Source organism: Rhinolophus hipposideros (assembly GCF_964194185.1).
Source record: "Rhinolophus hipposideros genome assembly, chromosome: 2".
Taxonomy (NCBI): Eukaryota; Metazoa; Chordata; class Mammalia; order Chiroptera; family Rhinolophidae; genus Rhinolophus; species Rhinolophus hipposideros.
Window position 1 is genome coordinate 14,720,167 of NC_138048.1, and position 13,665 is coordinate 14,733,831.

The following is a 13,665-nucleotide window of genomic DNA, read 5'->3' on the forward strand; positions in this document are numbered from 1 at the left end:
AAAACTGAGGAAGAACTGAGTAATGAAGGGTAGATAATAAAATGCTGGCCAAAATTGACTTTTTATCTTGGATTTAATAATGGCCATGCTGAGCGCAATCAAAATGTGTGTGAGAAACTTAAACAAATGGTGTGGTTCAGACTTATAGAGGGGCTGTGGACCATAAAATATTATCCATGCCATCAAAATGATTTAAACATATATCAAATCCTCACTTACACTTGTCAAATACCATAAACGAATTATAATCCCTAGAATTACCTCTTAAATTTCCCCTTGTTTCTTCTCTCTGCTATTCTCAGCCTTTATGTACTTTGCCACTCTTTTGTCTCTCCCATCAAACTGACAGCACTCTTCTCCTTACCCGAGCCTATGACACTTTGACTCCATCCTTTCCTGTTCAGGGCTTTACACATGACGCTCCGATTTACAAGGTGGGAAGGACTATCCATACTTTCATATTAAAATTTTTGTTCTTAATGTATAACAAAAGAATAAAAGGGGAATTGAAGTTTGAGAATGTGACCCACCAAAAAAATGGTTCAATGCTCCCTGTTCACCAGAAGATTTGTCCAAAAATAATGAAAACAGATGAAATTTCTAAACCACTTAAGCAGAATGGAATAAATTGTGCAGAATGGATATGATGCCATACTGGTGGAAATTATCTAGTTAGCATGCACATAAACATATTCTTATAAACACAGTTTTTCTTTTTTTCTTTTTAAACACACTCAATGTTGGTGATGGTGATGAGATCACAAGCAGTAGGCCAGGCAGTCTCATACACAGCTGCTGAGAGGGTGAGACTGTTTCTAGGTTAGAGCCTTAAGTAGTTCATAACTTTTGATCCTGTACCTCCACTCCTCTGAGTCTAACTTTTAAAAATATACATATATACAATGTAAAGAAGACCAGTCCACATTTTTCTCAAAGTCATTTGTAAGTATAAATTATTTAAATAATCTAAATATATAATAAAAATCTAATGATTAAATGCATTCTAGTTCATCCATGGAATACAAAATAATTTGGGTATTAAAGTGGTATTTACAATCACATTGAAAATAACCTGAGTTCTCAATATATTATTGAGCTCTTAAGTTACCCAACTCTTAGCAATTTCTACTTGGATTTCTTGTTTCGTGAATTAATACAGTTCCTTTTTTTCTGAATAAATTTGAATCGGAATTTGTTGATATTTTCAGTGTCAAGTATTTTAACTAATTTAAAGACCAAATCCAAATGTATATTAGGAAAATAGTACTTCATGACTAATGGATTGACAAAGGAATTTAAGAAAAGTTCATTATATATATGTGTGTGTGTGTGTGTGTGTGTGTGTGTGTGTGTGTGTATGTATATACACATATACACACATATATATACACACAAATATACATGCATATATACATATGAACTCCCGTGATTATAGAGTAAGAAAGAAATGAACATATGATCATTTTTCAATATATTAAAATTTTAAGTAATTATTCCAGGCCTATTCCTGAATAAAGAAATTATTGTAGTAAGTTACAAATAGAAAAAACAAATTCTTTAACATGATAAAAATATCTGCAGCTAATATTAGAAACATTTTCTAGTATTTTAATAGTTTCTAATCTTCTAGTAGTTTTTAATTCTAATATTTGGAAGCTTGGAATAAAACAAGATGTCTGTTTTCACTTCTACTTTTTAAAATTGATTTTTAACAACACCACTTAAATTAATAATTATTTGAGTTCTAAAATTGTAAAGATTGAGATAAAACTATCATTTATATGCAATATAATTTTGAAATCAATCAAATGTATAAAACGCAAGATACATTAAGAAGTGGAGCTAGGTGTCTAGATAAAAACATTTAAGACAAATACAACAAAAAACTCAATGAATAAATTCAGGAAGTGTATGTGGGAGGTGGTACATTCCTAATAGGAATAAAATTAGAATGTATTTTTGATCTACAAAAAAGACATATTAAGGTCCATATAATGAAGTAATTATTACTCTTAACTATGAGCCTAAAAAGGATATAAAAAAAAAGAAAAATTTCATCATGTTATAGAAAAAAAAGAATCAACAATGTAAGTTTATAATTATAACCCAAATTAACTTTTAAATTAAATGCTTTCCCAATCAAAATCTCTGTGGGAAATTGAAATACTAATTTTAAATTTCATCTACTGCAAAGGTGCAAAAACAGTTTTTAAAGTAAATATTAATTATATTAAATATAAAAAGTAATAGAAAGGAAATATGTCATCATGTTAACAGTAATAATCAGTGGGTAGCAAAAAAAATGGATGAGCTTCATTTTCTTCCTTAAAGAGATTTAGGTTTTCTACACTAGATACATAACTTCTATTTTCAATTTAAATCTTATTAAATATACTTATTTTCTAAAATAAAAAGTAATATACAGATTCAACAAATTAGCAAAAAAATAACACAATCATAAACAGAATTTTATAATGAATTGTTAACGTAAAAGATTGTGAAGCATTAAAATGAGCTACCATGGTGGATTCAAGATGATGGAGTAAATAAACACTGTGCCTGCTTCCCTGCATGAACACATTAAAATTACAACTCATTTATAGAACAATCAACCTGGAGAACCATCTGAAGTCTAGCTGAACAGAAGTTTTCTAACTAAGGATATGAAGAAGAAACCATGTCAAGACTGGTAAGAGGGGTGTAGATGTGGAATGGGCCCCAAACCTCCATGTGGTGGTTGAGAATCAGAATCATCCATGAAGGTTTCCCTGGAAAGGAATGAGAGACCCCATCCACTCACCAGCTCCTCAGCCCAGAGAACATGTGCCAGAAGGAGGAGCCTCCCACATCTGGCTGTTAAAAACAGTGAAAATTCTGACCATCCAAATAGGATGGAAGGCTACAGGAAACCCACACGTCCTCTTAAAGGGCTCATGCACAGACTTACTCACTGGCAGACACTCTTTGCTCCAGTGGAGAGAAGGTGATTCAGGGAGGCATTGGAGGTATACAGGGGGCAGACTGAGTTGTGTGGCTTTGAGGCAAGGGCTGGAAAACAGTCACTATTTCCCCTGTGTGTGTTCCTGCTCCCATGCCCCCTGCAGGCAGACACCATCTTTCCTGTGTTGAGCCCTCCCTACTGGCCAAATCTGAATCTGAATTGGTGTGGTGAGTTCCACTGCTCCAATTTGCTGACTCCCTGGTACCCCACCCCAATTTCCCCAAGGCTGAATGTATTTTCTCAGAGAATATCCAGCCCTGCCCACACTGCACTCTTTCTTGGAAAAGTATCAGAGTCCGAGATCTCTAGGTGGATGGTGAGTGGCCTCAGTGTGCTCAAAGATTTTTGCTTAGTCACTCCAGGCTCAGAACTGACATCAAAACAAAATCTACATTAACCTGGTGACCATAACACTTCCCACTCTAGTGAATTTTTACAGCCCTGCCTTATCCAACTGGCATACCACATGAGGTTTATCAGTGGCTGAAACATAAGGGAGTTGGCAGGTGACAGCAGGCCTTGGGGTGTCCTGGTTTTTTGCAGAGCTACTCTAAACCCGGTACTGGTGACAGACACCTTCAGTTCACAGCATGGATTCTCCCACGTGTCTTCAGGTACAGCACAGGCAGCGAACAACCATAGATCGCTTTGTAGCTCCTACCAGATGGTCCCTGGCCAGTCACAGGCTGTGGGTGACTTGGGCCTGTAATGAGTCCCTCCCAAAAGGATCCAGAACCAATATATTTGGAGGTTGGCTTCAGACCACAGCAGAGCGCTCTCCAATTAGTCATAAAAGCAGCACACACAAAGAATAATCTGACAGGGACCAGAGCCCACTGAGGTGAATCTCATTTAGTGGGGTAAGCCTCCCACACAGCAGCCTGTAATCTGTCTATGTGGCCAAACCTCACAGCCAGTCAGCTTAAGAGTAAATGCCACCCAAGTTAACATGTTGACATGTTAATAACAATCAAGTCTCAACTATAATAGGAGAGCACACACAATCCACACTCTAGTATGCTCCTGGAGCACCTGGAGCATGCTGATGGCCAGGAAGATTGTGCTACTGGGCCCCACAGGGCACCTATGACATAAGGCCACCCAGCCAAGACTTAGAGACATAGCAGATCAACTTAATACATAAAAACAAACACAGAGAGAGAGCCAAAATTAGGAAACAAAGAAATACATCCCAAATGAAAGAACAGGAGAAAACTCCAAAAAAAGAAGTAAATGTCATGGAGGCTTTGAACCCACCAGGTAGAGAGTTCAAATCAATGGTTATAAGGAAGCTCAAGAAACTTAGCGAGAATTTCAACAAAGAGATAGCAAGCATAAAAAAAGGACATAGAAACCATAAAAAAGAACCAATCAGAAGTGAAGAATACAATAACTAAAATGAAGAATACACTAGAATGAATCACTAGCAGACTAGATGAAGCAGACGATTGAATCAGGCATTTGGAATACAAGGTAGCAAAAAACAGCCAATTGAAACAACAAAAAGAAAAAAAATAATCCAAAAAAAAAAAAGAGGATATTTTAGAGACCTCTGGGACAACGTCAAGTGTAACAACATTTGCATCATAGAGGTATCAGAAGGAGACGAGAGAAAGCAAGAGATTGAGAACCTAGTTGAAGGAATAATGACTGAAAACTTTCCTAACATGGTGAAGGAAATAAAAAAAAGTTCAGGAAGTACAGAGAGTCCCAAACAAGATAAACCTAAACAGGCCCATACCAACACACATTATAATTAAAATGGCAAAGGTTAAAGACAAAGAGAGAATCCTAAAAGGAGCAAGAGAAAGACAACTAGTAATTAATGCAGGAGCTCCCATAAGACTGTCAGCTCATTTATCGATAGAAACTTTGCAGGTCAGAAGGGAGTGACAGAAAATATTCAAAGTGATGAAAAGCAAGGACCTACAACCAAGGGTACTCTACCTAGCAAGGCTATATTTAGAATTGAAGGACAGATAAAAAGCTTCCCAGACAAGAAAATGCTAAATATATTTAAATAAATCAACATATGAATAAATAAAAATAATATTGTGATAGCATAGTAGGATGTAAGATGGTAGCTGGACTTAAGCTGATCACTTTTATAGGTATATACAAGCTGATCACTTCTTTAGGTAGATACAAATGTTGAATAACTATGATGTACCTCTGAAACTAATATAATATTGTATATTAGCTATATTTTTAATAAAAATATTTTTAAAAATAATAAAATAAAATAAAGTTACTCTATGTAGAGCACCTACATGCCCTTATATTGATATGATCTTTCCACTAACTGCAATTGACAAGAATTTTTTTCATAAGAAGAAAATTATAGATTTTCTTATTAAGAATTATTTCAATTTTATAAGAAGTTATATCAAAACTCATCTACATAAATGAAAAATTAGTACTCTCTTTGAAATTGCAGTTTTATATAAGGAATTATTCAGAATTTGTTCCCATCTTTCTTGAACTCGACAAACATTTCATGTTTGGACAATTTGTATATATCAGAATAAATTAGGAAATTAATTCACAATGATGTAGTATATGAGAAACTTACTCAGACTATTTGAATGTTCTTTCTGCTTTGTATTACAGTTAAACCTTCAAATATTTTTGTTCACTAAATATTTTTGGACCTCACTTTATGACTAAGGGTTTCAAGATAAATTGTTGCATTATGTAACTATAAATAAAAATGAGATATCTTTTTCTGTCATCTTTACCACAAAATTAGCAGCCTCATAGAAAAAAATGAGTGAAGGAAATAAATTATCATATGAAGATAAGTTATATATTTTTAAGGGTCAATGCTAACAAAGCACACAGAGAGTTATACAATCTGCAGTTTTTAAAGATGTAGTAGATTAATAGAATAAACATAAGGGTAAAGCTGAAATAAGCAGAGACAATGGTACATGAATAAAGGACAAGGAACATTGATGTATTCAGATATTTAAAGCTAATCTTTTTATTTTTTTCTAATTATATCTCCATCTGAACTCAGGGTCTGGTCAGGTTCTACTGACAAGCTATTCGACTTTTTACAGATATCCCAAAGGGCATCAGGGGTTTCTGAAATCATCGGAGGACAGTGTTAATATAAAGAACCAATAGAATCTGTCATCTCTAAGTCATATCGCAAGATTTAGGAAACAAGATGCTGACAAGAATGTTGAATTAAACAGCAGGAAGGGTCAGATGTCTGGACTGAATAATCCCTAAATTTTATCCAAAAGTACCAGGAGAAGATTAGTGTATCCCGGGCAGAACCTGTGGTGCCCTGAAGACTGATTTGGCCAAAGTGTGTAAGGCAGAAACCTTATCCATATTTCCCTCAAGACACACAATTAAATAGCAGAAATGCAAGCCAGAGGCCAGGAAATCTTTCCTACTTGTTATTTTTTAATTCATACCTTTGTGATTATATGTTGACACATAATTTAAAATACCTTCTTTTTTCATGAGGGAAAACATTGAAGCCAGTGAGAACTCAGACCTGTTTCAACCACCAATCATGAGCGGCTTGTCGAAGAAACTGTAGCTAAATCATTTGTTGTGACTATATAGCTCCTAACTGATGAAGTTTTGACTGAATACTGTTGTGTGGGAGGTACATAAAATATTCATGCCCTTTCATTTACTCTAATATTCAGTCATTCATTTATTCATTAACATAAGTATCTTTCAAGCACCTACCATGCTTGGCTATAGGAATACAACTTAGAAAAACGAAAGTAATATTCCTCCTCACAGACAATATAGATACAGTTTCCAAAGTAAGCAATTAAGATCAAATCATGATTGCAATGATAAGAGAGCACCAACCCAAGGACTTGTAAATTCTTTCTAGAGGAGTGGATGAGCGCTGTAAAACCTGTGATCTGAATATGAGCAACCATCAGCCAGGTAAAATGCGTTTTCCTTTGTGATGGGGATTAGTGTGGGATGGGGTGGTGTGTCATCAGAGGTTTCAGAAATGGAATAAAGGGCATGTCTAAAGTCCCAAAGGTAAAAGAGGATGTGTCTTGTTTGTGACACTCCTTCATTCTGGCTGAATCTGAGTTTTATATGACTGCATAAAATTTAAAGAGGAAAATAAAGGCCAGATGCAAATGGGTTTGTACATGTCTTTTGTACACCTGACGAGCATGGACTTCTGAAATCAGGGGGAAGCCATGAAATGGTTTACAGTCAGGGAGTGCTAGGATCCAGTTATCATCTTAGAGGAAACACTCTGACTGCAGCAGCATAGATTGCTTTCAAACAAGCAAGGTTGGAGTCAGAAAGACTGGCTCGAAGACAGGAGTAATGCAGTAATTGTCATAGTAAATTAGGAAATGTAGTAATGTGGATGATGATTGTTGCTCAGTCACTATTATAGTAGCTGGAATTGGCTGTAAATGTGGCCAGAGATAAGAAATAACTATTGTACTTTCTACTCTCAGTATTTAAAAGCTGGATTATTTCCTTGCTTGGTCAATCATCAGCTATTTAAATGTCTTCTAACTAGTTTTTCACATTCATCTTCTCTGACTACTCCTTTACACTGATGACTAAGTTACATTAAATACACACACACACACACACACATACATATACATGGATGCCTTACTTTATTACTTAAAATTATTTATAGCCATCATATTACTCTTAGAGTAAAGACTAAATTCTAAGTATGTTCATCCATCTGCTGGACCACATCTAACTCTTCAGGCTCCAGCATTATAATTTCTCATTTACCTTCAACACACCAACCACACTCACTTTCCTACAGCGATTCTTACCCATGAGATGAGATTAGTCCCTCCCTTTTAAAGAGTCTCATATCATTCCTTCTTTTCACCAACTGCTAATGTAAGTAATGAGACATACTTCAAAAAGTATAATGAATATGTACTGAAATATACCTAGAAATATAGTGCACTGAGCTGATACAAACCTTCCTTTCTTTTACAAACACACTAAAATGATAGATAAAACATATCAAAAAACATTTAAATTTGTAAACAATATCAAAAAATGGAAAGGTATATCCCTAGGTATCAACACTAAAAAAGAAAACATTAAAGCCAGAGAAAAGAACAGAAATTCACACTGTCACAGCTACTGCAATTTGTTTTTTCTTTTCTTTTCTTTTCTTTTTTTTTTTTTTAACCCAAGCTTAGGATCTAGAGGCTGGTAACTAGTCTTTCATACCCATAAAGGAATGCCAGGAAACAAGCATAGCTAAAAAGTATTTCTGTACATAAGGACTAGAGCTGCAAAAAGCTGTTCCAATTCTGAAAGAGAACCAGAAAAAGGTTAGAAAGTTAATGGGATTATTCGTATTTCTTCCTGAGGCCTAAGGTAGGAAATAAATAAGCCACTTAGGGAAAATAAAAACTCTAACCTCTTCTATTCATAAGTATAGAAATTGAATTTTCAGTTCTAGCATGGAGCTGTAAACCCAGACCAAGAAATTAAAGTGATAAATGGTTTAGGACCTCTTTGGCCAGCAGAAGTACGTATAAAATCCTTCTGGGACGTTATCAGAATCTAGAACACCGTGACTCCCATGAAGTAAACATACCCTCTTTACAGATTTAGTTTATGTATATTCCAGACTTAATCTGGCCTCTCTGTTAAACAAGCCTTAGTTGATTGTCTCAATTCATGGATGAACAAACCTAATGATGGCTCATACTGTTTGTTCTCATAGTCAAAAATTGGATTAATCAGGCAAGAACAATAAGGAAATGGAAGTTAGCTCAAAGGAGAGAGGGAATGAGATAAAACAGAAGGAAGAACAGGTAAAAGATATTGAAAACAGAATAAGAAGTCTCAGAAATAAACCTACAGGTATTTTGGAATAAGAAATTCGAAAAGTAGAGAAAAGGCAAAATTTGAACTGATACTGGTTGAGCCTTTTTCAGAATTGAAGAAAGCTATTGCTTTTCAGATAGAGAAAGCATACTGATGCAAAATCGATAAATAAGAATAAACCCACATCATGGTAAATTACGGTGATTTAAAGATCAAAGACAAAGAGAAAATATTGAAAGCAGCAAGAAAATAGAGAAAATTGTAGACAAAGGAACAACTATTAAATTTATAGACTTCACATTAGCAAGATTGATACCACAAAACAGAATAATATCTACCAAGCTAAGTCAAAATAAATGTCGACCATGAAGTATATACTCAGTTAAACTGTTGTTTAAGAGTCATATAAAGACATAGACAATTTTTTAAATGTATCACCCATAACCCTTGCTGAAAGAACTTCTATAATACTTACTAAGTTGAGATAGACTGGTGAGAAAGAAGGAAACTGAACCCAGAGGTAAACAATTATTGCAAGAAGCAATAATGTGCAAGGAAATTAGTGTGTTTTACATTTTAGAAGTCATCAATTATAAGTAATAATGGCTAGCTATAAATAATAAAAGTAATAGTAGTAAATATATTTGGTTTTAAAAATAACATGGAATTAATAGAGAATATAAAAATGGGAGGTAAGGAAATGTGAGATAGTCTTTTGAGATAGTCTTACAATAGATTAATAGATAGTTAATCTATTAGATAATAGATAGTTTTGAGATAGAAATTTGAGATAGTCTTACAATAGATTAAATAAATTATGCAAGCTATAAATTTAAGGGAAACACAAAAATAATAGAATGTGATGAATATATATTCTAAAATAATAAAAAGGTAAAAAGATGATTTACAAAATAGCAATTTCTGGAAGGCAAAAATGAGAAAAAAATATATTAAAGAAAAAGCATAGTTATATTCTAAATGCAGCTATAATGCCAAATATCAGTTACCACAATTAACATAAACAAATTAGTTACACCTATTAAAACACACAGCTTCCACAAACAGAAAAAAATCAAAATATTGGTATATATTAATTACTATCTATACATCTAAGCATTATAATAAGTGAGAGAAAAGTTAAAAGTAAAAACTTGTTAAAAACATAAGTAATCATGAACCAAGTAAAGATGGCATAAACATATTAATACCATGTTTCCCCAAAAATAAGACCTAGCTGGACCATCAGCTTTAATGTGTCTTTTGGAGCAAAAATTAATGTAAGACCTGGTCTTATTTAAATATAATATAAGACCTGGTCTTGCATAATATAATATAAGACCAGGTATAACATAACATTATAATATAAAATAATATAATATAATGTAATATAATATAATATAATATAATATAATATAATATAATATAATATAATATACTGGGTCTTATTTTAATATAAGATTGGGTCTTATATAATATAATAATATAATATGATTAATATAATGTAATATAATACCAGGTCTTATATTAATTTTTGCTCCAAAAACTGATGGTCTGACTAGATCTTATTTTCAGGGAAACATGGTATCAGACAAAATACTTTAGGGCATAAAGCATCATTAATAACAAAGTATAATTTCTAATTAAAGTAATAATTTACTAGGACACTATTATACTTTTGACCATGCATATACCTAACATTATTGCCTCAACAAATATGGGTATTTATATGTAGTACAAATATATATAATATTATGTGGTTAAATATAATGTAATTTATATATGTTGTACATAATATGAATACACAATTTGTAATATATGTACATAACAGAGTCATATGAACCTACATATACACAAGACTTGAGTTAAAAGACATATAAAGTACCTAACCCAAGAACATATGAAGAAACATTCTTTTACACACCTAATATTTATAAATTATGGCATTATAACCTCTCAAAGAGAGTAATTGTTACCAGCTGACAGGCAAGGAAAAGAAGGGATCAATGAACAAGAGGACACTGTGAAAAGTATTATGGAGACGGGGGGAGGATAAGCATTAATACGTGGAAGACAGAAGATTGAGCCACATGTATTATATTTGGTAAAATTTGGTTACTCATTTTGGATTCACTATAACTATAAAACTATGAAAATGAGTTGTGTAAATTGTCATGAAACTTTTTATATTATTCTTTCCTCCACTGATTGTGAGCTTTTTTATGATAAGAACCGTCTTTCTATTTTTCCTTTAAATTTACCAAAATTTGTTCCAGATGCTTGCTGAAGAATTGAAAACATAAATAAAAAATGAGCTATCAATTTTGTTCAATTTGAAGACTAATTTTACTGCATACATATTTTTGAATATTAAAACTTAATTTTCCTAACAATCTTTAAATCACAAATATATATTCACATCTATGTTGTGATTATTTTAATAATTTAAACAGTAATTTATATAGAATCTATATAAAATGCAAATATGTTTAATAAAGTTCTGAAATTCGAGAGCAGGGAAGGAAGGGAATCTGCATATACACTGTGATAACTGGAGAAACCGAGTGGATGCAAGGTTTATATTTGCAAAGAAGTCTAGAGGTTCTCTGGAGGGAGAACAGGAATGAAAGACTTAGAGTTAATTGTCAAGTCCCAGGACATCAGAGTTAGACTATCATGAAGGAGGTGGTAGAAGCTCCCTTATTGTCTCAGGTGAAAAATGAATTTACCAGAGCAGAAAAAACTCAGTGGGCATGTATTGATTCTGAATAAGAAGAATAAGTTTAGGTTAAAATTGTTTTATTCTTCTATCTTAAGTTTGAGGCAACTGGACATACATTTCTCAAAAGTAAGAGCTATAGAAAACTGGAAAAAAAAGAATATAAATACTGTAACCCATTTGGAATATTCTTTTAAAAAATCACAAACTTCAATTTCCATTATAGGGAGCCCAAGCATGGTTTTAACACAGGTAGAAATGGAACCCTTTTGTTTGTTTGTTTGTTTGTTTTAGTGAGAGAAAAATAATTAGGTACGTAGGTCACTACCAGTAATTATAAAAGAGGTTATACCACTGTGAGAGTAAAATATCTCAAGAGTGGACCACATAATGGGAAACTGCAGCAGAGAAGCAGAACTTGGCAGTGACATAGTGGAAGTAACTGATGCCCACAGATTACAGAAGTAAATATCAAAACCTGCTAAAGAGAAGATCCAAGATTGCAGAGTAGATAAACCCTGTGCCTGCTTCGTTCCATTAACACATTAAAATCACAATTAAATTATAGAACAATCAACCTGGAGAACCATCTGAAGTCTAGCCAAACAGCAGGCCTATAACTAAAAATATAAAGTAGCCACATGGAGACTGGTAGTAGGGGCAGAGATGTGGAACAGGCCCCAAACCTCTGTGTGGTAGTTGAGAATCAGGAGGGATATCTTGGCCAAGAAGCGGGGAACTGCCTGGAAGAACCAAAGACCCAGCCCCCCCACACAACAGGCTCAACAAGCCAGAGTAATGGTACCAGGAAGAGGAGCCCACACAACATCTGGCTGTGAAAAACAGTGGGGATTTTGACCGTCCATCCAGGTGGGACAGAAAGCTGCAGAAAATCCAAACATCCTCTTAAACAACCGGCACACAGACTCACTCACTCGCGGGCATTCATCTTGTGCTGTAGCAGAGGGACGGTGACTTAGGGGGCACAGAGATATGCAAGGGTTAGACTGAGGTGTGTGGCTATAGGGGGAGGACTGGAGGACGGTCAGCATTTTCCTGGTGAAGTGTCCTTTACCCGTGCAGCCGGCAGGCAGACTCCATATTTCCTGTGTTGAGCCTGCCCCCACAGAATAAAACTGAATCTGATCAGCTTGGTGATCGGCTCTGCTGCTCTGTCCTGCGGACTCACTGAGGCCCTGCCCCACCAACTCGTACACCACTACCAGTAGCAGCCAGTCCCTCCTACATTGGTATCTTTTTTTGAAAACTATTGAAGTCCATGGCCCCAGACTGGCAGCAACTGGTCTCAGTGTGCTCTGAGACTTTTGCTCAGTAGCTCCAGGCTCAACACTGGCACAAAAAATATCTACATTAACCTGGTGACGACAACTCTTCCCACTCTAGTGACTCCATGAGACTCTGCCTTATCCAACTCACGTACCACATGAGGCTTTCTCAGTGGCTGATCCTTAAGGAGCCAGCAGATGGTAGCAGGCCTCTGTGTGTCCTGGCTTTTTGCGGAGTTACCCCAGGCCTGGTACTGGTGGCAGCCATTCTCAGTTCACAGTGTGGCCTCTCCCACATGCTTCCAGGTTAAACACAGGCAGTGAACAACTGCAGATTGCTTTGTAGCTCCTACCAGGAGGTGGTGCATATATACAATGGAATATTGCTCAGCCATAGAAAGGAATGGATTCTCACCATCTGCATCAACATGGATGGACCTGGAGGGTGTTGTGCTAAGTGGATTATGTGAAACAGAGAAAGACAGATGCAATGTAATTTCACTTACTTGTGGAATCTAAGAACAAAATTAACAAACAAAACAGAAACAACATCATAGATACAGGAAACATTTTGATGGTTGCCAAATGGGAGGGAATTAGGGTTGTGGGTGAAAGAAGGAGAAGGGATTAAGAAGTACAAATTGGTTGTTACAAAGTAGTTATGGAGATGTAGGGTTTAGCATAAGGAATATAGTGAATAATATTGTAATAACTATGTATGGTGTCATAGATTTATTGGGGTAATATAGATGGGAAGGAGTTGCGGGGCAGGGTGTAAAAGGTGAAGGGATTAAAAAGTACAAATGGGTAGTTACAAAATAGTCATGGGGATGTAAAACATAGGG